The following is a 24,439-nucleotide window of genomic DNA, read 5'->3' as shown; positions in this document are numbered from 1 at the left end:
GCTCCATGGCATATGGGATCTTCCCGAACCAGCGCTGCATTGGCAGGCAGTTTTTTAACGACTGCGCCACCAGGGAAATCCAAAATCCATACATTTTCTATGGAACCAATTTTCTCACAATAATTTGCCTTTCAATGGATTTAGATAAATGAACTAAATTACATTCTAAGGGCCTGGGATTAAACTTTTTAAATAAGAGGCAGACACACTTATGGACAATTAATCTTCGACAAAGGAGCCAAGAACATACAGTGGGGAAAAGAGAGTCTCTTCAGCAAGTGATGCTGGGAAAGCTGAACAGCCACATGTAAATCAATGAAGTTAGAACACACCCTCACACCATACACAAAAATAAACTCAAAATGGCTTAAAGACTTAAATATAAGACAAAACACCATAAAACTCCTAGAAGAGAACATATGCAAAACATTCTCTGACATAAATCATAGAAATGTTTTCTTAGGTCTGTCTCCCAAGACAATAGAAATAAGAACAAAAATAAACAAATGGGACCTAATCAAACTTACAAGCTTTTGCACAGCAAAGGAAACTATAAACAAAATGAAAAGACAACCTACAGAATGGGAGAAAATATTTGCAAATGATGCAACAGACAAGGGATTAATTTCCAAATTACACAAACAGCTCATACAATTCAATTTAAAAAAATCCAATAGAAAAATGGGCAGAATACCTAAATATACGTTTCTCCAACGAAGATATACAGATGGCAACAGGTACATGAAAAGCCTCTCAACATTGCTAATTATTAGAGTAATGCAAATTAAAACTACAATGAGGCACCACCTCACACTGGTCAGAATGGCCATCATTAAAAAGTCTACAAATAAGAAATACTGGAGAGGGTGTGGAGAAAAGGGAGCCCTCTTGCACTGTTGGTGGGAATGTAAGTTCCCACAGTGGAAAACAGTAGAGAGTTTCCTCAAAAAACTAAAAATAGAGTTGTGACATGATCTAACAATTCCACTCTTGGGCATATACCCAGAAAAAACTATAATTCAAAAAGATACATGCAGGGCTTCCCTGGTGGTGCAATGGTTAAGAACCTGCCTGCCAACACAGGGGACACGGGTTTGAGCCCTGGTCCAGGAAGATCCCACACACCGCGGAGCAACTAAGCCAGTGCACCACAACTACTGATCCTGCGTTTTAGAGCCCGTGAGCCACAACTACTGAGCCCGTGTGCCTAGAACCCGTGCTCTGCAACGAGAAGCCACCGCAACAAGAAGCCCACGCACTGCAACCAAGAGTAGCCCCTGCTCGCCGCAACTAGAGAAAGCCCACGTGCAGCAACAAAGACCCAATGCAGCCAAAAATAAATAAATTAAATAAATAAATTTATAAAAAAACAAAAAGATACATGCACCCCTATGTTCATAGCAGCACTATTCACAATAGCCAAGACATGGAAACAACCTAAATGTCCATTTACAGATGAATGGATAAAGAAGATGTGGTCCATATATAGAATGGAATATTATTCAGCCATTAAAAAGAATGAAATAATGCTATTTGCAGCAACATGGATGCACCTAGAGATTATCATACTAAGCGAACTAAGTAAGAAAGAGAAAGACAAATACCATATGATATCACTTATATGTGGAATCTAAAATGCGACACAGATGAACCTATCTACAAAATAGAAACAGACTCACAGACATAGAGAACAGACTTGTGACTGCCAAGTGGGGTGGGGGTGGGAGAGGGAAGTATTGGGAGTTTGGGGTTAGCAGATGCAAACTATTATATGTAGGATGGAATAACAACAAGGTCCTCCTGTATAGCACAAGGAACTATATTCAATATCCCGTGATAAGCCATAATGGAAAAGAGTAAGAAAAAGAACATATATGTGTAACTGAGTCACTTTGCTGTACAGCAGAAATTAACACAACATTGTAAATCAATTATACTTCAGTAAAATTAAAAAAAATAAACGGTAGAGTGTGCAAGCATGCAGGATCAAATTAGGTGGCAATCAATATAAGTTGTTTAAAAATGTTTCATAAATACAATGAGAATCATATTTGTTTTTTAAAAAATAGCCTTGATTGATCAAATAATTATATACGAGTGTTTCTGAAAGCTAAATGCAAGTACCTGTTTCTTATTGTAATATTTAAGTGGTCTTTTCACCTTAAGAATTGAGACACATACTGGGCCTCCCTGGTGGCGCAGTGGTTGAGAGTCCGCCTGCCGATGCAGGGGATACGGGTTCGTGCCCCGGTCTGGGAGGATCCCATATGCCGCGGAGCGGCTGGGCCCGTGAGCCATGGCCGCTGGGCCTGCGCATCCGGAGCCTGTGCTCCGCAACGGGAGAGGCCACAACAGTGAGAGGCCCGCATACCGCAAAAAAAAAAAAAAAAAGAAAAAAAAAAAAAAAAAAAAAAAAAAAAAAAAAAAAAAGAATTGAGACACATACAAACACATGCACACGTCTGCAAGTAGTGCTGATTTGCTGGTTTGGTAGCAGAAGTTAGTCCTCTGTCTTCCAATTCATAGTCACTGAGAGAGAGCTTACTACAAAGTGGACTTGAGAAGCAAGGATAGACAGCTTTGCAAAAAGAACTCATCAATTTCAAATTTCTCTGGAAGAGACATTTTCAAGGAATGGGGAAGATACTGCTTATCTAATTGGAGAGAAACTTTTGCGGAGGATAGTATTATGACAACCAATTCTTATTTGGTATTTAAATAATTGCTTTGCTTTCTTCGAGTGACAGACATTTAGATAAATTCGCTTGTGTCCTAGTGTTCACTCCTCTGAGAGTTACGTGCAGAATGGATTGTAGGCTCTCACTCTGACTTCTGGCTAGAGACAGCTTTGGGTTTGTACCTCTGCAGCGCATGGTGCAATTCTCAGTCGCTTCCATAACTTGTTTCCTCCATCTTTCCCATAAATACCTAAAATTCAAATTGCCTAACTTTGCACTAAGCAGTCTAATTTTGGAGCCGGTCTGGTCCCTGAACTTTGCATTGTCAGGTAATTTTGCCCCCATATTTTCAAACTCTACCTAAATCTGTATATTTTTCCCCAGAGATATTGACATACTTAAATTTCTCCTATCTTAAAACAAAATAAAATTAGTTTGTTCTGCAGCCTAACAAACACCATTAGCTACTGCTGTTATCTCTTTTCTTCCTCAAAGTGTTGAGCTGCTGGGCTCAAAAAACTGAGCCCAGTCAGTGTCAGTATTTCTCAGGAAAATGATACTTCTACAAATATTTCATGAAAAATTAACAAGATCTAATAATTTGGAGCACATTTGGATTAAATAAAGTAAAACATGATTTCCTGTTGCAAGATTACTCAGAATCTTAATTTAAAACTTTCCACTGTGAACTTCCAAGTTGTTTTCTAATGACCATGAAATAACTATGAACACTTTTTCATTCATTCATGTATGTGTTCATACATTCACGCATTCGTTGATTCAAAAAGCGATATACTTTTGCAGTCTCTAACTTCTCACTCTAGATGTTCACTTCAATCCAGAAGAATGCACATTTGCCACCTAAACTTTTTGATCCTCTACAGAAATTTTGTAGAAGAAAGAGAAAAAAAGAAGAAGAAGAAAAGAAGAGGCTAATGGTCTTTTCAGGCTTTAACTTAACTGCACTGCAATATTTTATACCAGTAGCTCTTCCTTCCCCAAAGGTCCCTCTCTAACATTCATGCTATCTCTCTGCCATGATTCTCCTCCTGTTTCTATAGTTCCATCTCAGTCTCTTTGGCAGGCTTCTCATCTGTTTACCTGTTGGTGTTCACAAAAGGCTGGTCTCTGATCATCTTATTCTACACAGTCTCTGGATTATCAAATATGTTCTTGGGGTTTTAAAAACTATCTATATTCTCGACAGGAAAATTGCTATATCCCCAAATTTTCAGTCTTCTGATTCACATATTTAGCTGCTCACATCTCTTTCTGGGCTTTCCTGGGAAATCCTCAGTTCGAATGTCTAAAAATATCTATTTTCTCTCCTGTATCTGAGCACATGGCATTACCATCTGTTCAATCACCCATGTCAGAAAATGGAAAACTTTTCTTTTGCTCTTCACTCAAGTCTTGACTTAAATAGATGACTGGGTTTCATTGCTTCTGTTTCCTTAATATCTTGCAATTCCATCTCCTTCTGTAAAACTTAAAGGCTACTGACTTATTTCAGTCTCTTACCCTTCCCCCGCTTATTGCTGGAGACTCCTCATAGCATTTTCTCTCCCAGCTCTTAGCACTTAAAAAGGTTCTCAGAATTTTATAAACACAAAGACCATGTGTCTGTACTATTGAAATCTTTTGATAATTTTATAATTATAATTCTATAATTTTATAGATAAAAGAATATTTCAGTTCATACATAACCTTCCAGAAACTTGTCTCTTTCTAATCATTAGTTGAGTTCTACTCCCCCATCCATTGAAACTTGCTAGGCTATCCTGACTGCTTTTATAAAGAGAACAGAGCAGAAATTGTGATGTTTGAACTATGAAGTTAAGTATAAAAAGCAATACACTTCTCCCCTGTCCTCTGTTACGATGTTCATCCTAGGATACCAGCCACCATATTGTGAGCCAGGTCACCTGGAGAAGCTACATATAGGTCTTCCAGCAAACAGCCTTAGCTAAGGTCCAAACTGACAACCAGTATCATTGGTGATGTGTCAGTGATCACATTTGAGTGAATGAACTTTCATAAAATGATCATCCCTTAGACATTGAGTCACCTTCCTACAACTTAATGAATTATCTCAATAGGAACATTCTGGAGACTTCTCTGGTGGTCCAGTGGTTAAGACTTCTCCTTCCAATGCAGGGGGCACGGGTTCAATCCCTGGTCGGGGAGCTAAGATCCCACGTGCCTCACAGCCAAAAAAACAAAACATACAACAGAAGCAATATTGTAATAAATTCAATAAAGACTTTAAAAATGGTCCACATCAAAAAAAATCTTTAAAAATATTTTTTTTAAAAAAGGAACACTGTGAAGTCATCTCAGAGGTCATTAACAGCCTTATCTATTAAACTTAAAGGAGTATGTGCCTTATGAGAAAGCAAATCTATTATTAGGTACATCCAGCAAACATACTGAACATTTGCACCAATAGACGTATACCAAAAAATATTTATGAGAAACCCAATATCCTTAAACAGCAGAACGCATAAATAAATTATAATGTACTCAAAAATTAGAATATACCATAATGAAACTAAACCAATATCATAGGCAAAAATAAGTAAACTTCATTAAAAATATTCAGCAAATGAAACAAAAACAAAAAATTGTACTTACTATCTGAAATAATTTATATACAGTTGAAAAACAGCAAAACAAATACAACACCAAAAGTCTAAGTAGTAAGTGGTGCCTTGGAGGAATGGGGCATAGTGATGTGGATGCTTTTGTGATATTGTCAATATTCGATTTCTTGATCTGTGAGATGACTTCACAGTGTTCTTACTGAGTTAATTCATTAAGTGATAGAGGGGTGACTCAGCGCCTAAGGGCTGATTATTGTCTGAAAGTTCATTCACTCAAATGTGAGCATTCACACATCACCAATGATACTGGTTGTCAATCTGGACCTTAGCTAAGGCTGTTTTCTGGAAGACCTATATGCAGCCTCTTGAGGTGACCTGGGCTCACGGTATGGGGGCTGGTTACCTAGGATAAACATCCTAACAGAGGGAAGTGGAGAAGTGTATTGATTTCTTCATTAGTGTACACAAATAAAATTACCTTAATTTTAAAATGTCTTCTATGGTTTGAATAGAAACTTGGTCTAGATTCTGCAGAATAGAATAACTCATTCAATCAACAGATCATTTCTCAAGTGCCTATTATATGTCATACTCTATGCTGGGTGCCAGCATTTTTGTAGTAACCATTATAAATCAAGTCTTGAGGGTGTGAATAGAAACCAAGATTATTATATTCTCTTTCCTTTCCTCTATCCCATTTTCTCCCGACCCTTACAAAAAATCTAGGGCAAGCTCTATGATTTATGCAGTTATGCTCAGATGACGAAAATTCTTCCTGTCACTTCTGATCACAAGTATAATCTCATTTCAGGAAAAGTCAAATCTACAAATTTTATTTGAATGCAATGTCTTCCTCCTGTTCCACTTCTGTTGGCAGTGGGAAAAGCAGGTCATGGTTGGCTTCTTTATTTCCTCAACTTGGCTTTTTATATCAGTCTTTCTGTGACATCTGCCTAGGTTAGAGAGGAGTGGGAAACCGGGGAAAGTCTTATTAGATTAGCATCGTTTGAACTAACATTTATTTCCTCTGGCTGTGGCAGATATGGAAAGATAATATTTCTCTTTCAGAGTGTATTGTGGGTTTATTGCAGACATCTTCCAGTTCTTCATTATCACTTATCTAGTGTACTTTATAGTAGGTAAAGAACTCTACTCTACAGCTAGTCACTTGTTATTCTTCCTATAGCTCCCTTATCATGGCAGTCCACTTATACTCAGATGCTCTCTGTGGGGACCCACAGTCTAAGAAATCTTCTAAGTCAAAATCATTTAAGAGACTTGCAGACAATTCCTCTCTTTTTCTTCTCACATGGCCACATTTGATCTTTGGGAAATACACTTTTGAATCTATATCTATAGAAATGTCATTACTTGTCTAAGTTTAATGCTCCATGCTGTTGCCACATGTAATTTCAAACTCCCAGTCTTTATATTTCCTAGACATGTATCAGTTTATAGTAGCCCTCAAATGCCAGGGGACATATATCAAACTCTCCAAATGGTCTCCTTGAAGCCTCCTTTGCCCGATTTAAGGTGAAGAAAAGTTACCTTTCTCCTTTCCCTATTGGAATATGGGTTGTTATTTTTAAGGCAAAATTCTCTGCAAAGAAATATCCCCGATTTCCAAACTCCTCTTTGAATCATCAATTTCATAGCCAGAAAATGAGTGATAGTTACAAAAGCCATTTTTATCTATCTTCTATGAAAATTCAATATTGGTTGATTACAATAACTGTTAGAATATAAAAATATAAAAATAACTCTTATCTTAGGATCTCAGCTAAAACTGCGATAATTCCTTTCCTATCATCCTTTTAAGAAATGATGACTAGAAGCTTGTTCTATTGAAATTCACATTCTAGAAGAAAATAATTGGTACACAAATAATTTCTAACAACATTATATAGTCTATAACATATATATAAACGATATACTCTGAGAGCCCAAAATATTGGGAGAATAACTGGTTATGTATGATACATTTTTTAAAAGGCAGATAATAATTGAGGAATACTTGAAAGATGAGTAGAAGTTTGGCAGGAATAGAATAGCAGAAGATTCTCTAAGCAGAGAAAACTGTGTTTGAAAGGAAATAGTATTAAGAGAGAAATATTTAGGGAGAAATAAAAGTTTTGGCGTCTCTAATGAGTAGTGCAAGAGACATGGTGGCAGCAAGATGTGAGGGATACAAACAATGCTGGTTAAGTATTTTGAACAAGATATAAATGGTCTTATCCCATGTCTTCAGAAAATGGGGGTTTATTGAGGATTTCTGATCCAGAGAGTAATATTATGAGATTTGGATGAAAGAGAAGAAAAGTATTTCTCAAGATTTATTGCATGGAAAAATGGTCTGGGGTGGAGAGGAAGTTCAGGATTCTAGAGAAGCTTCTCAAAAACAGGCTCTATAATTAAATATGTTTGAGGGAGTCTGTGTTCAACTATCAAGCATACTAATCTATTGAATAGCTGGAGAATTTTTGAGGTAGGAGAATCTTTTAACATTGAATTAACCCAGCATCAATCAAATGTGTTAGAACACATGATTTTAACAACTAATGTCCTACAGAGATATTGAGTAGTGAAAAAATATATTCCAGGTAATCTGGCATTGTTGACATTTATGAGCTTTAGCAGCTATTTAGAAAGTGATCCTAATTATTTACATGAAAGATTTTGAGCCTTCATTAAAAGAGTGGTAATTGGGGTGACTAAGAGTGCCTATGTAGAGGACTTTTTCTACAAAGGCACATGGGTGGACAGGGAAAGAGTGAAGTTTTACCCTGAGAGCTTCACATTTCAATTGTCTGTAAAATGTCAAACCATTTGCAGATACTAAGAAAGCATAATAAACTTGTGTTTAAATTATAATTTTAATCACAAATATTAGTATAGAATTAAACATCCATCACAGTTATCACTCCACCCTTCGTCCACAGCAGTCCTGTCTCAATTTTGAGGAAATATCTCTGAATAATTCCTAAATCAAGAAGGACATATCCAGTTATATGGGATAAGAACCCTGCTTAGGTCACAATTGATAGTCTATAAATGTTCTTCATTACATTTTATCTTTTCTTCCTGTCAGTGTCTACAGTTTTAAAAAGGAGAGCTTATGAAAGATTTTTTTTAAGTAGCTATTTTCACAGCTTGAAAAAAAAACTTTTTTTGTTTTTTGTTGAAAAACTATATTGTGACTTCTATTTCCAGTAACAGTGCTGACTATACACCCTGCAAAAGCAAAAACAAAAAGAAAACTACTGGCATAAAATGCCTAGAAATGCCATTTCTAAATGCATAGCTGACCTTGCACGATGTTGAGTGAAATCCCCAGAAGCAGAAAGTGAAGAAAAAGCGGAAAACTGCAGCGTTTAGAGAGCCCTGAAATCACTAATGCCCTAAGGGCATTTACTAAGGTCAGTAGCTGGCTTTTGGGTTTGAACGTCTGTCAAGTGACAGAAGTCAAGGTCCTGGGCATGGTAAAGTGGTTACTTAGAAGACTTCTGCCTGAAATAAGACCATTGAGGAGGTGCAACTTCAGGAAAATCTGGATTAAAAAAGTCCTCCTACCGAAAATATCTGACAACAACAAATTATATCAGTCAGGATTCAAGGCAGAATTTGAAATATAGAAAAAGGAAAATTTTGTTGACCATTCATAATGCTATGCATGACCTCATGTAGAATTAGTTTGAGTTTACAATTCTTGAGTAGTTACCAAAGTCAGTTTAAATTAGGTTAATGTTTTATAGCATTCTAGGGGGCCCGGCAGAGGGAAATCCTCCTGGGAGGGAGACCTATCTCTGGTCTCACAGAATATGGAAAGATTTGAGACAAAAATTGACACGGTTGAAAGAAAAATGGACTGTTACACAAACAGTGGGAAATTGCAGCACATCAACCACAGTAACTATAAGAACAAATGTCCTCAAATTAGTATGCATACAGAATACTTTTTGAGTAAACAGTTATCCAAATAATTATATATATGTATGTATATATATGTATAAAATCATGCACCTTCAAATTAGAAAGTAAACATTCTTACATGATCGCTAGTGTGAAGAAAACATGATAATAAAAATTTGAAAATACTGAAAAAAACATGAAAATAAAAATTATGACATCAAAACCTCTGGAATGCAACTGAAATAGCAATTAACAATATAATGTCTTAAATTCTGATCACTAAAATCAGAAATACAGAAACAATAGAGAAGTTCAAAACTGCCAAAGTTGGGTTCTTTGAAAGGATCAACAAAGTAGACCAAAATTGAGAATTTTGATGAGACAGAATAAGAAAAAGGAGTCTTTTATAAACTATATTAGAAAAAAAATTAACCACAGATAGAATAAATGATTAAGAGTATACTAAAATAGTTTAGGCAAATAAGTATAAAAACATACACAGTCATAACCCTAGTATAAATACAATATCAAGTAAGCAATAAGTTAATTGAAAAGTAAAATACATCCATTAAATACATTAAATCAATAAGTTAAATTATATGCCTATACAGCCCACTCCTCAAAACTATTCCAGGTTAAGATGATTTAAAAACAAGTTTTTACAAAGTTAACAATTAACCTACCAAATATATATGTGAGTTCTTACAGATATTTAAAAATCAACTAATATTATAAGGGTAGTATCAACTTGATATAGTATAGGATTAGCAGAAGAATAGATAATCTCCAACCTACCCTGTTATGTATACAAATGCAAAATTCCTAAATAAAATATTCATAAATAGTATATCTAAAAATTGTATAAAAATATATGATAGAACATTTGATTTACATGAAAAATGCAAGAATGACTTAATACTAGAATTTGATCTCCTTAACTACTGTAAACATAGCCTATTTTTGTGCTCAAGATACTGAATGGAAACCCCCATTGTGTGTTGCTGGACTGTTTTGGAAATATTTGGTCAAATGTGTGTTAATTTGGCTGTAATGGAATTTAAAGCAAACAAACAAAAAAAAAAAGCTGTGAAAATGGCCTTGGTGCATTATCTTTAGTTACTTAAAGAGTTTTTAGTTTTTTTAAAATACAGTTTGTGTTAAAATAATTTTTATTAATTTAGAGAAGACAGTGTCTGTGAGAAAACAGACTTTCTTTTGGATTTTCTTTTTGTGGTCATTGTGAGTGATTGCTTTTTCCTTTTATTAGTTTCACATTATTCCTTTGTTCTAAAACTTAGACTGACATCTAACATTGACAATCACAGTATGTTTTATTTTCCTGAGGCGAGTACTAACTTATAATGTTGTTTAGTGTTGTCCTGTTGGTGTGTTGGCAAATTTTTAAACTGTGTGCTAACTGAAGTAAATTATATGAATGGAAAAAAAAAAGATGTAATTTAGCACATTAATAAATTAAAAGAGAAAATGCATATAATTATCTCAGCTGTTGTAGAAGAAAAAAAACCCTAAAATACAACATCCAGTCATGATAAAATATCTCAGGAAACCAGGAATAGGATAGAACTTCCTTCCCTTGAAAAAAAAAGTATCTATCATAAATTTACAATTAGTATCATATTTAATGATCATGTATGTTAGAGACATTCTTTTTAAAACAGGAAAAAATTAACATACTTGCTCACACCATTTGTATTTAGCATTTACAGGACATTGTAGTTAATATGTTAAGAAAGAATAACCAAAAAGAGAATGTAAAAATAAGAATTAAAACTGACTCAAATAATTAAAAATTTCATACTATTGAAAAGCATATGATTGCCTAGTTAGATGACTCAAATAAGCTAAAGAAAATTAATGGACTTAAAAAATAAAGAATTAAAAAAGGTTACTGTATAAAACGTTAATATATAACAACTAATTATATACTTAAATACCAGCAAGAAGCAGCTAGGAAATGTACATTAAAACATTTTTAATAATAATAAAATCCCCTACATGTTTTTTATGGGCCAAATTCCCTCTAGGAGAAAAATATCTGCTAGTATAGGACTTTTGTTGTTGGTATTTCATCGTGACAACTCATAATCTTTCCTTGGGCTCTTAATGTTACATTCTTTGTTTGTATCATGGAAATAATTAGTCATAGGATTTAATTAGTTAATTTAACTTTACCTAGTTTAATTAGATTTTAATTAGTTTTATCAAACCTTAATTAGTTGAACATGTAGAACCTCCACCTAATGGGATAAGAAAGTGAATAATAATTTTTTTCAGAAAGCAACTATATAGATGGATAAAACTGTCAAAAACAAGTATTTCAGCATTCTGGAAATTGACCAAAGATATACAGAGAAGCATTTATTCTTGAAAACTGCTAAAGTTTGCATAGAAACTGGATGATTCTATAGTGGTCTTTGATGAGGACTCTTCCCATATCTCACCCCAGCTCTGTCTGTGTGGTTCAACAATACAGTGTGTGTGTGTGTGTGTGTGTATTTATGAGAGAGAGAGAGAAACAGAGAGAGAGAGAGATGATATGAGACTGCTTGGCAGAAACTAAAGTAGTAAAGGAAAGACTTGAAAATGGCCTGGCATTTGAATGCACTCTACAGGACACACACAGATCTATCTTCAGAGTGTGAGCCCTTCTGACCTGAGGGGTTTGAACACAGTCTCTTGTCAACTTTTGGCTGAACACTGATTGTGCTGACACAGGGATAACCCTAGGAAAACAGGCTTAAAAATAATCATGAGAAAATAAACCGAGAAAGAGAGTCTCACAGAGATTCATCATAGTTAAGCTAATCAAATTCAAAGAAAAAAAAGAAAATCCTGGAAGCAGCAAGAGAAAGAAAACAACTCATCATGTACAAGAGAACAAAAATATAATTAGTGATTGACTTTCTATCAGAAAAAAATGGAGGTCCAAATGTAGTGGAAAGATATCTTTAAAGAGTGGAAGGAAAATACTTTATTTTTAAAATATAAAGGTAAAATTGGGACCTCCCTGGAAGTCCAGTGGTTAAGACTCTGTGCTTCCACTGCAGTGGGGCATGGGTTCAATCCCTGGTTGGGGAACTAAGATCCCACATGATGCATGGTGTGGCCAAAAAAAAAAAAAAAAAAAAAAGGGTAAAATCATGTTATATCCAGAAAAAGAAATTGAGAGAATTTGTTACTATCAAGCCTGTCTTGCAAGAAACACTAAAGGATGTCCTTCAGCCTGAAAAAAAGTGATGCCAGGAAATAACTTGAATTTCTAAGTAGAAGTGAAGAACATCAGATACAGCATATATAGGGTGAGTATAAAAGAAGCTATAGATATATTTCTCATTTGTTACATTAACTTATAAAATTGTATGGAGCAATAAGTATAATAGTCTATAGTGGGGTTTATAACATACGTAACATATATGACAATAAAGCACAAAGGAGAGGGGAAGAAAATATATTGAAACAACAGAAACAACATGTCTATACTTTACCAGAATTAAGTCAGTATTATACTTAATTAGAGTATAATATGTTAAAATCTATTTTTAATTCCTCAGAAACAAGGAAGAAAATAAATGGGAAAGGGTTTTTAAAAAATCAGCAGAAGAAATAAAATAGACAAAAATGGTTTGACACAAAATAGGACATTAAATGAGAAAGAGGTGAGCAAAAACTGCATGAATAAAATAGAAAGCAAAGAGAAAATAGATGGCGTGAAATCCAATCATAACAGTGATGACACTAAGAGTGAATAGACTAAGTACTCCATTCAAAGGGAAAAAAAGATATTAACAGATTTAATAAAAATGCTAGCCCGAGTTATATGGGGTCTAGAAGAAACACTACTTAGGTACAGAGACAAAGCAAGTTGAGAATAAAAGGAGGAAAAAATAGATCATGTAAAGAATATCTGTAAGAGAGATGGAATGGTTATATTAATACCAGGGAAAACCTATATTTGGAAGTTAAACACACTCCTACATAACCCATGAGTAAAAAAGGAAATCACAAAGTAAGTTTAAAATATATATTTCAATCTGTGTGAGAATGAAAATACAACATACCAGAATTTATTAGATGCAGATACAGCAGTGCTTAGAGAGAAATTTATAGCTGTAATCTCCTCTGTCAATAAAGATGAAAGGTCTCAAATCAATAAACTGAGCTTCCACTGCAGGAAAATAGAAAAAAAAAAAAAGATAAACTAATTCCAAAGCAAGCAGGAAAAATGGAAAAAATAAAGATTAGAGCAGAATTCAATTAAATAGAAAACTGAGAAAAATCAATACACCAAAAGATGGTTTTTTTGAAGACGTCAAGAAAATTGTCAAACATTTAGCATACTGACATTTAAATGATTAAAACCAGAAATGAAAGAGGAAACCAGTATGAGCCCTATAGAAATCAAAAAGATTATAATGACATATTATGAGCAATAGTCTGCCAAAAACTTAGATGAAATAGACAAATTCCTGAAAAATACAAAAGCTAAGACTGACTAAAGAAATGAAAACTTTGAATTTCCGAGGGAATAAGAAATTGAATTAGTTATTTAAAGTTTTCCCACAAAGTCCCAAACTGATGTTTTTACTAGAGAATTTTATGAAATATTTAAAGAAATAATACTGGCACTTCAAAGACTCTTTCAGAAAGCAGAAAACAAATGAACATTCCCCAACTCATTCTATGAGGGTAGTATTACCATTACATCAAAGAGAGATAAAGATATTTCAATAAAGAAAACTACAGATAGATAGCTCTCAAGAAAATAAAACCAAAATTCTTAATAAAATGTTAGCCAATAGAATCCAGCAACATATAAAAAGGATTACAAATCACGGCCAACCATAATTTCTACCAGGAATGCAAGGTTGCATCAGCATCAGAAATAGAGTAAATGACAAAACCACGTGATGCTTCCAATAAACTCAGAAAAAGCATTTGAAAATATTCTCTAAATTTTCACAATAAAAACATCTAACAAACTAGAAATAAAAGGGAACTTTTTCAACCTCATTATGGTCATTTTTAAGGCCTGCAGCTTATATCACAAAAAAATAGTGACAATGTTTTTCCTACTATCTTTAGGATCAAGGAAAGAATGTAAACTCGACATTTCTGTTCAACATTGTTCCGGTGGTTCTAGTGAGTGCAAGAAATGAAGAAAGAAAAAAAGAGAAATAAAGGTAGAGACAGAGACACAGACATATGAGAGACATAGACGGAGAGAGAAAGAGAAGGCATTTTATAAGTAGAAAATCCAAAGGATCCACAAAAATATTGCTGGAACTACTAAACTACAGAGGTCACAGAATGCTAGATATATATACTAAAATTAAATATATTTCTATATATTTGGATTGTAGCAAACAATCCAAAATTAATACCAACAAAATAATTTTATTCATAATATCAAAATTAATAAAATACCTAAGAAAAATTATATAAACACATGTAATATTTATACATTGAAATCTACATAGCATTGCTGAGAGGATATCAAGAAGGTATAAATAACTGAGAGATCTGCCATGGCCATTAATTGGAAGACTCAATAATGTTAAGGTAGTAATTATCCCAAAATTGATCTATTGATTCAATATAATCACTATCAATAGTCCAGCAAGAATTTTTATACACATTGGTTAGCTAATCCTAAAATATATATAGAAGTGCAAACGACCTAGAATAATCAAAACAATTTTTAAAAGGAAGAGCAAATTAGAAGATTTAAACTACCAGGTTTCAAAACTTATCACAAAGCTACAGTAATAAAAACACCATATGGATAGAACAAAATTAAGAGTCCAAAATAAACCCTTACATTTATGGTCAATAACAAGATGCTAAGAAAAATCCAATTGAAGAAAGGAGAGTTTTTTCAATAAATAGTTCTGGGACCATTTTTATATCCAACTGCAATAAAATGAACTGAACACTAATGTGACACTATACACAAAAGTAACTTAAAATGGATCATTGACCTAAACATAAGAGCTAAAATACTAAAACTGCCAGGAGACAAAGAATAAAACTTTCATCATCTTCAGATGGGTAAAGTTTCCTTAGATACGATACCAAAAGTATAAACCTTAAAAGAAGGGGAGAAAAAGATAAATTGGACTTCATTAAAATTAAAATTTTTACGCTTCAAAAAGTACCCTTAGGTAAGTGAAAACACAAGCTACAGACTGGGAGAATATATTTGCAAATGATATGTGGAGGACAGACATTAGATAATCCCCCATAGTTTCCTCCTGGTGTCTATGTCTTTGTTTAACTCCTTTCCATTCAATGTAGGCAGGCCCTTTCACATGCTTGCAAGTTAAAAGATATGATAACAGTGATGAGATACCACTCCCACCGCTAGTTATGTTGTATAAGACTCTGTCTTAGCAGCTGAGCAAGCTTCTCCTTACTGGCTTGATGAACTAAGCAGCCATGATGAGGAAGTTCATGTATTAAGCAACTGAGCAGCCAACAGCCAACAGCCAGCAAAAAGCCAGGACCAACAATTACACATCAATAGGAAGATGAATACTGCCAATTACCTGAATGAACTTGGAAGCAGATCTTTCCCCATTTGAGCCTCCAGAGGAAAATACTGTCCTGTCAAAATTTCGATTATATCATTCCAAGACCCTGAGCAGAGAACTCAGCTAAGCCATGCTCAGACTTCTGACACATGGAAATTGTGGGATTATAAATGTTTGTGCTGTTTTGGCCCCTAAATTAGTGGTAATTTATTATGGAGCAATATAAATTAAATGAATCATATATCTTCTAAAATATATAAAAATGGATACAGAATATGTAAATAACTTCTAAATTCAATATTAAAACGTCAAATATTCCAATTAAAAATGAGCAAAATAATTCAATAGACATTTCTCTAAAGAAGATATATAAATGGATAATAAACACATGAAAAGGTCCTTAACACCATTATTCTTCTGGGAGATGCAAATTAAAAGCACAATGACATAACACTACCCACTAGAACGGATATAACCAAAAGAAGAGGAGGGTGGTGTGGATGATGATCAAAGGGGCACAAATACCGGGAACCGGGAATGCCTCCCCACAGTATCCAAACTCAGAACGTGTGGAGAGGCTGTGTATGGATTTGAAGAAGGCGCCTTCTAGATGGCAGAGAAGTAAGACGTGGAGATCACCTTCCTCCCCACAAGTACATAAAAACTACATCTACATGTGGAACAACTCCAAAGAATACCTATTGAATGCTGGCAGAAGACTTCAGACTTCCCAAAAGCTTTCCTTTTGTCATTTGTCCTAGGGTTCTGATTGTCTGTATTTTGTTTTTAGGGTTTATTTTTTAGTATACTTTTTAGTGCTTTTTATCATTGGAGGATTTGTTTTTTGATTTTGTTGCTCTCTTCTTTCTTTCTTTTTAAATTACTTTTTAAAACTAATTCTTTTCTATTTTAATAACTTTATTTTATTCTAGTCTTTCTTCTTCCCTTTCTTTCTTCCTCCCTTTCTTTCTTTCTTTTCTCCCTTTTCTTCTGAGCTCTGTGGATGACAGGGTCTTGGTGCTCTGGCTGGGTGTCAGTCCTGAGCCTCTGAGGTGGGAGAGCTGAGTTCTGGATATTGGTCCACCAGAGACCTGCTGGCCCCACATAATATCAAACAGCAAAAGCTCTCCCAGAGATCTCCATCTCAATGCTAAGACGCAGCTCCACTCAACAACCAGCAAGCTACAGTGCTGGACACCCTATGCCAACAACTAGCAAGACAGGAATACAAACCCACCCAGTAGCAGACAGACTGTCTAAAATCATAATAGGTTCACAGACACCCCAAAACACACCACTGGATGTGGTCCTGCCCACCAGAAGGACAAGATCTAGCCTCATCCACCAGAAAACAGGCAGCAGTCCCCTCCACAGGAAGCCTACACAACCCACTGAATCAAACTTAGCCACTGGGGGCAGACACCAAAAACAATGGAACTATGAACCGGCAGCCTGCAAAACAGAGACCCCAAACACAGTAAGTTAAGCAAAATGAGAAGACAGAGAAATACAAAGCAGATGAAGGAGCAAGGTAAAAACCCACCAGGCCAAACAAATGAAGAGGAAATGGACAGTCTCCCTGAAAAAGAATTCAGAGAAATGATAGTAAACATGATACAAAATGTTGGAAATAGAATGGAGAAAATACAAGAAACGTTTAACAAGGAACTAGAAGAAAAAAGAGCAAACAAACAATGATGAACAACACAATAAATGAAATTAAAAATTCTCTAGAAGGAATTAATACCAGAACAATTGAGGCAGAAGAACAGATAAGTGACCTGGAAGATAAAAGAGTGGAAAAAAAAGAACACAAAGCAGAATAAAGAAAAAAGAATGAAAATAATTGAGGACAAGCTCAGAGACCTCTGGGACACATTAAATGCACCAACATATGAATTACAGGGGTCCCAGAAGAAGAAGAGAAACAAAAAAGGGACTGAGAAAATATTTGAAGAGATTATAGTTGAAAACTTCCCTAACATGGGAAAGGAAATAGTCAAGTCCAGGAAGGGCAGACAGTCCCATACAGGATAAATCCAAGGAGAAACACGCCAAGACACATATATATTCAAACTACTGAAAATTAAATACAAAGAAAAAATATTAAAAGCAGCAAGGGAAAACCAGCAATTAACATACAAGGTAATCCCCATAAGGTTAACAGTTGATCATTCAGCAAAAAATCTGCAAGTCAGAAGGGAGTGACAGGACATATTTAAAGTGATGAAAGGGAAAAACCTACAACCAAGATTACTCTACCCAGCAAGGATATCATTCAGATTTGATGAAGAAATTAAAACCTTTACAGATAAGCAAAGGCTAACAGAATTCAGCACCACCAAACCAGCTGTGCAACAAATTCTAAGGGAACTTCTCTATGCAGGAAACACAAAAGAAGGAACAGACCTAAAATAACAAACCCAAAACAATTAAGAAAATGGTAATAGGAACATACATATTGATAACTACCTTAAATGTAAATGGATTAAATGCTCCAACCAAAAGACATAGACTGGCTGAATGGATATAAAAACAAGACCCATACATATGCTGTCTAAAAGAGACACACTTCAGACCTAGGGACACATACAGACTGAAAGTGAGGGGATGGAAAAAGATATTCCATGCAAGTGACAATCAAAAGAAAGCTGGAGTAGCAATTCTCATAGCAGACAAAAGAGACTTTAAAGACTATTACAAGGGAAAAAGAAGGACACTACATAATGATCAAGGGATCAATCCAAGAAGAAGATATAACAATTGTAAATATGTATGCACCCAACATAGGAGCATCTCAATATATAAGGAAAATGCTAACCGCCATAAAAGGGGAAATCAACAGTAACACAATCGTAGTAGAGGACTTTAACACCCCACTTTCACCAATGGACAGATCATCCAAAAGGAAAATAAATAAGGAAACACAAGCTTTAAATGATACATTAAAAAAGATAGACTTAATTGATATTTATAGGACATTCCAACCAAAAACAGCAGATTACACTTTCTTCTCAAGTGCTCAAGGAACATTCTACAGGACAGATAATATATTGGGTCACAAATCAATCCTTGGTAAATTTAAGAAAACTGAAATTGTATCAAGTATCTTTTCTGACCACAACACTATGAAACTAGATATCAATTACAGGAAAAAATCTGTAAAAATACAAACACATGGAGGCTAAACAATACTACTTAATAAGCAAGAGATCACTGAAGAAATAAAAGAGGAAATCAAAAAATATCTAGAAACAAATGACAATGAAAACACGACAACCCAAAACCTATGGGATGAAGCAAAAGCAGTTCTAAGAGGGAAGTTTATAGCAGTACAGCCTACCTCAAGAAACAAGGAACATCTCAAATAAACAACCTAATCTTTCACGTAAAGCAATTAGAGAAAGAAGAACCAAAAAACCCCCAAAATTAGCAGAAGGAAAGAAATCATAAAGACCAGATCAGAAATAAATGAAAAAGAAATGAAGGAAACAATAGCAAAGATCAGTAAAACTAAAAGATGGTTCTTAGAGAAGATAAACAAAATTGATAAACCATTAGCCAGACTTATCAAGAAAAAAAGGGAGAAGACTGAAATCAACAGAAGTAGAAATGAAAAAGGAGAAGTAACAATGGACACTGCAGAAATACAAAGGATGATGAGAGATTACTACAAGCAACTCTATGCCAATAAAATGGACAACCTGGAAGAAATGGACAAATTCTTAGAAAAGCACAACCTTCCAAGACTGCAGTAGGAAGGAATAGAAAATATAAACAGACCAATCACAAGCACTGAAATTGAGATTGTGATTAAAAATCTTCCAACAAACAAAAGCCCAGGACCATGGCTTTCACAGGTGAATTCTATCAAACATTTAGAGAAGAGGTAACACCTATCCTTCTCAAACTCTTCCAAAATATAGCAGAGGGAGGAACACTCCCAAACTCATTCCACAAGGCTACCATCACCATGATACCAAAACCAGACAAAGATGCCACAAAAAAAGAAAATTACAGGCCAATATCACTGATGAACATAGATGCAAAAATCCTCAACAAACTACTAGCAAACAGAATCCAACAGCACATTAAAAGGATCATACACCATGATCAAGTTGCGTTTATCCCAGGAATGCAAGGATTCCTCAATGTATGCAAATCAATCCATGTGATAAACCATATTAACAAATTGAAGGAGGAAACCCATATGATCATCTCAATAGATGCAGAAAAAGCTTTCAGCAAAATTCAACACCCATTTATGATAAAAACCCTCCTTTAACTAGGCATGGAGGGAACTTACCTCAACATAATAAAGGCCATATATGACAAACCCACAGCCAACATCCTTCTCAATGGTGAAAAACTGAAACCATTTCCACTAAGATCAGGAAGAAGACAAGATTGCTCACTCTCAGCACTATAATACAACATAGATTTGGAAGTTTTAGCCACAGCAATCAGAGAAGAAAAAGAAATAAAAGGAATCCAAATTGGAAAAGAAGAAGTAAAGCTGTCACTGTTTGTAGATGACATGATAATATACACAGAGAATCCTAAAGATGCTACCAGAAAATGAGAGCTAAACAATGAATTTGATAAAGTAACAGGATACAAAATTAATGCACAGAAATCTCTTGCATTCCTGTACACTAATGATGAAAAATCTGAAGGAGAAATTAAGGAAACACTCCCATTTGCCATTGCAACCATAAGAATAAAATACCTAGGAATAAATTTACCTAAGGAGACAAAAGACCTGTATGCAGAAAACTATAAGACACTCATGAAAGAAATTAAAGATGATACAAACAGATGGAGAAATATACCATGCTCTTGGATTGGAAGAATCAACATTGTGAAAAAAAATATACTACCAAAAGCAATCTACAGGTTCAATGCAATCCTTATCAAACTACCACTGGCATCTTTCACAGAACTAGAACAAAAAATTTCACAATCCGTATGGAAACACAAAAGACCCCAAAAAGCCAAAGAAATCTTGAGAAAGAAATACGGAACTGGAGGAATCAGGCTTCCTGACTTCAGAGTATACTACAAAGTTACAGTAATCAAGACAGTATGGTACTGGCACAAAAACAGAAATATAGATCAATGGAACAGGAAAGGAAGCCCAGAGATAAACCCACACACATATGGCCACCTTATCTTTGATAAAGGAGGCAAGAATATACAGTGGAGAAAAGACAGCCTCTTCAGTAAGTGATGCTGGGAAAACTGGACAGCTACATGTAAAAGAATGAAATTAGGGCTTCCCTGGTGGCGCAGTGGTTGAGAGTCCGCCTGCCGACGCAGGGGACACGGGTTCGTGCCCCGGTCCGGGAAGATCCCACGTGCCGCGGAGCGGCTGGGCCCGTGAGCCATGGCCGCTGAGCCTGCGCGTCCGGAGCCTGTGCTCTACAACGGGAGAGGCCACAGCAGTGAGAGGCCCGCGTACCACAAAAAAAAAAAAAAAAAAAAAAAAGAATGAAATTAGAACACTCCCTAACACCATACACAAAAATAAACTGAAAATGGATTAAAGACCTAAATGTAAGGCCAGACACTATCAAACTCTTAGAAGAAAACACAGGCAGAACACTCTATGACATAAATCACAGCAAGATCCTTTTGGACCCACCTTCTAGACAAATGGAAATAAAAACAAAAATAAACAAATGGGACCTAATGAAACATAAAAGCTTTTGCACAGCAAAGGAAACCATAAATAGATGAAAAGAGAACCTTCAGACTGGGAGAAAATATTTGCAAATGAAGCAACTGACAAAAGATTAATCTCCAAAATATACAAGCAGCTCATGCAGCTCAATATCAAAAAAACAAATAACCCAATCCAAAAATGGGTAGAAGACCTAAATAGACATTTCTCCAAAGAAGATATATATATTGTCAACAAATACATGAAAGGATGCTCAACATCACTAATCATTAGAGAAATGCAAATCAAAACTACAATGAGGTATCACTTCACACCAGTCCAAATGGCCATCATTAAAAAATCTACAAACAATAAATGTTAGAGAGGGTGTGGCATAAAGGGAACCCTCTTGCACTGTTGGTGGGAATGTAAATTGATACAGCCTCTATGGAGAACAGTTTTGAGGTTCCTCAAAAAACTAAAAATAGAAATACCATATGACCCAGCAATCCCACTACTGGGTATATACCCTGAGAAAACCATAATTCAAAAAGAGTCATGTACCACAATGTTCATTGCAGCTCCGGTTACAATAGCCAGGACATGGAAGCAACCTAAGTGTCCATCAACAGATGAATGGGTAAAGAAGATGTGGCACATATATACAATGGAATATTACTCAGCCATAAAAAGAAACGAAATTGAGCTATTTGTAGTGTGGTGGATGAACTTAGAGACGGTCATACAGAGTGAAATAAGTCAGAAAGAGAAAAACAAATACCGTATGCTAACACACATATATATATGGAATCTAAAAAGAAAAAGAAAGGTTCTGAAGAACCTAGGGGCAGGACAGGAATAAAGACACAGACCTAGAGAATGGACTTGAGCACATGGGGAGAGGGAAGGGTAAGCTGGGACAAAGTGAGAGAGTGGCATGGACATATATACACTACCAGTTGTAAAATAGATAGCTGGTGGGAAGCAGCCGCATAGCACAGGGTGATCAGCTCGGTGCTTTGTGTCCACCTAGAGGGGTGGGATAGGGAGCGTGGGAGGGAGATAAAAGAGCGAGGAGATATGGGGATGTATGTATATGTATAGCTGATTCACTTTGTTATAAAGCAGAAACTAACTCACCATTGTAAAGCAATTATACTCCCATAAAGATGTTAAGAAAAAACAAAACAAAAAAAGGATAGACAATGCTAAGTGTTGGCCAGAAATCGGAGAAACTTAAATCTTCACATAATGTTGGTGAGAATGTAAATTGTAAATTGGTACAACCACCTTGGAAGAAAAAAAATATATCCCGTAATAGTTTCCTTCATAGTTAAGTATAAAATCATCATATGATCCAGCATTTCACTCCTTTGAATATTATCCAAGAGAAATAAATGTTTATGTTCACAAAATGATTTGTGTGTGAATGCTCATAACCGCATAATTTATAATAGCTAAAACCTGGAACTGATACAAACATCAACTGGTGAACACAACGTGATGCATCTGTACAATAAAATACTACTCAGCCAAACAAAGAACCAAATACTGATACGTCATGGACATACCTCAAAACACTCATGCTATGCGAAAGAAGCCAGATGTAAAAGTCTAGTATTGTATGATTTGTTTATATAAAATTGGCAAGCAAATTTATAGAGGTAGGAGGAGATCAGTGGTTGCCTGGGGTTGGAAGTGGGAGCAAGGTTAGACTATAAGCTGGCTGGTGGGGAATTTTAAGGATGATAGAAATGTTCTAAAAGTAGATTGTGGTTCTGGCTGCACGTTTTATAAATTTACTGAAGATGACTGAATTGTATACTAATGTGGTTGAATTTTTTGATATGTAAATTATATCTCAATATAGCTGTCTAAAAAAAAAAAAGAAAAAGGAGGTAAAGACATATTACAGTTTTTCCTGATTTACTGATTTGTAATTGTTCTTTCCAGTAGTTAAATCTGAGCCTATATCCTCCATGGATTAATCTAGAGTTAGGAACATCCAACCCACATGGGTCCAAATAGAGTTATCACTCTATGAAATCTGAAGCTTGACAGAAGAGACAACAGAATTGAGCTAAACTTGAACTTAATCACACTCTTGCTATCCTACCTCTTTCTGCTATAGTGATCTTGCATGGTATTTAGGTCCTGCCTTCTCTAATGGTTTTTGTTGTCTTGTCTGCAAGTGGGTATTCTGACAGACTGCACCTTTTGCCTCAAATCAAAGTAGCTTTCTATGGTTTGCAACCAAATCAAACTTAATAAATATAGAATTTAACTTTAAAATATATAAATGCTATATATATTAGTGAGAGGGCAAGTAAATTTTAAGTCACTTATTCAACATATTTATGACAGTATCCAGACCTTTAGTCACTCACCCTCAACATCTGTAAAAAAGAAGGGAATTGACAAACTTGGAGGATTTGAAAGATAAAATCGTAGAGCGCTAAAAATGAGTATGACTCAATCATCAATACCAGTTTCTTGCTAGAGCAGTGTAATAGAATAGCTATAATCTCTAAAGCAAAGTGAATAAAAGAAAATGTTTTTGAAACAAATGAAAGTTGTAGATTTCTTGACAACGAATCCCCAAGGGAGATCATGAAAAGTGTCTCACTAAAGAATTTGAGTAATGGAAAGGAATGAAAAAAAACACTACTTCTGTGGGATGACTTAATTGCTTTTCTATCAAAAGATAAGGGTTAGATTAGTAATAGCCTTGACATTCTATGGATTTTTGGTTTTTACTTCTGTGTAAATCTAACAATTTACTGTGTATATCTAACACTTTCCTGCCTTGCTTATAATGGTCTACTTAACACGCTGTAACAATTCCAAAAGCTTCCAAAAATCTGTGAATTTGATATAGTCCTTACTATGCTCTAGACAAGAGGGCAGGCAGTACATGATAAATATTGCTAATAGATTAAATGGGCCCCTCTCCTAGCTAAAGTTCCTTAGAGTCTTGGGATAAATAGAGTTAAAAATGGAGTATGCAAAGTTAGAGTGAAAAGAAAAAACCTCATT

General features: G+C 35.1%; 1 protein-coding gene across 6 annotated transcripts in view; it reads right to left on the bottom strand.

Annotated features, from left to right (window-relative positions):
- Positions 1-24,439, bottom strand: part of LOC308622814 (uncharacterized protein) — a 583,450-nt gene that overhangs the window by 376,068 nt on the left and 182,943 nt on the right. The gene's annotated exons all lie outside the window — the stretch shown is intronic.

The sequence above is a fragment of the Mesoplodon bidens genome (assembly GCF_964165515.1).
Source record: "Mesoplodon bidens genome assembly, chromosome: 9".
Lineage (NCBI taxonomy): Eukaryota > Metazoa > Chordata > Mammalia > Artiodactyla > Ziphiidae > Mesoplodon > Mesoplodon bidens.
Note: the sequence above shows the minus strand (reverse complement) of the source record. Positions and strands in the feature narration are given on the sequence as shown.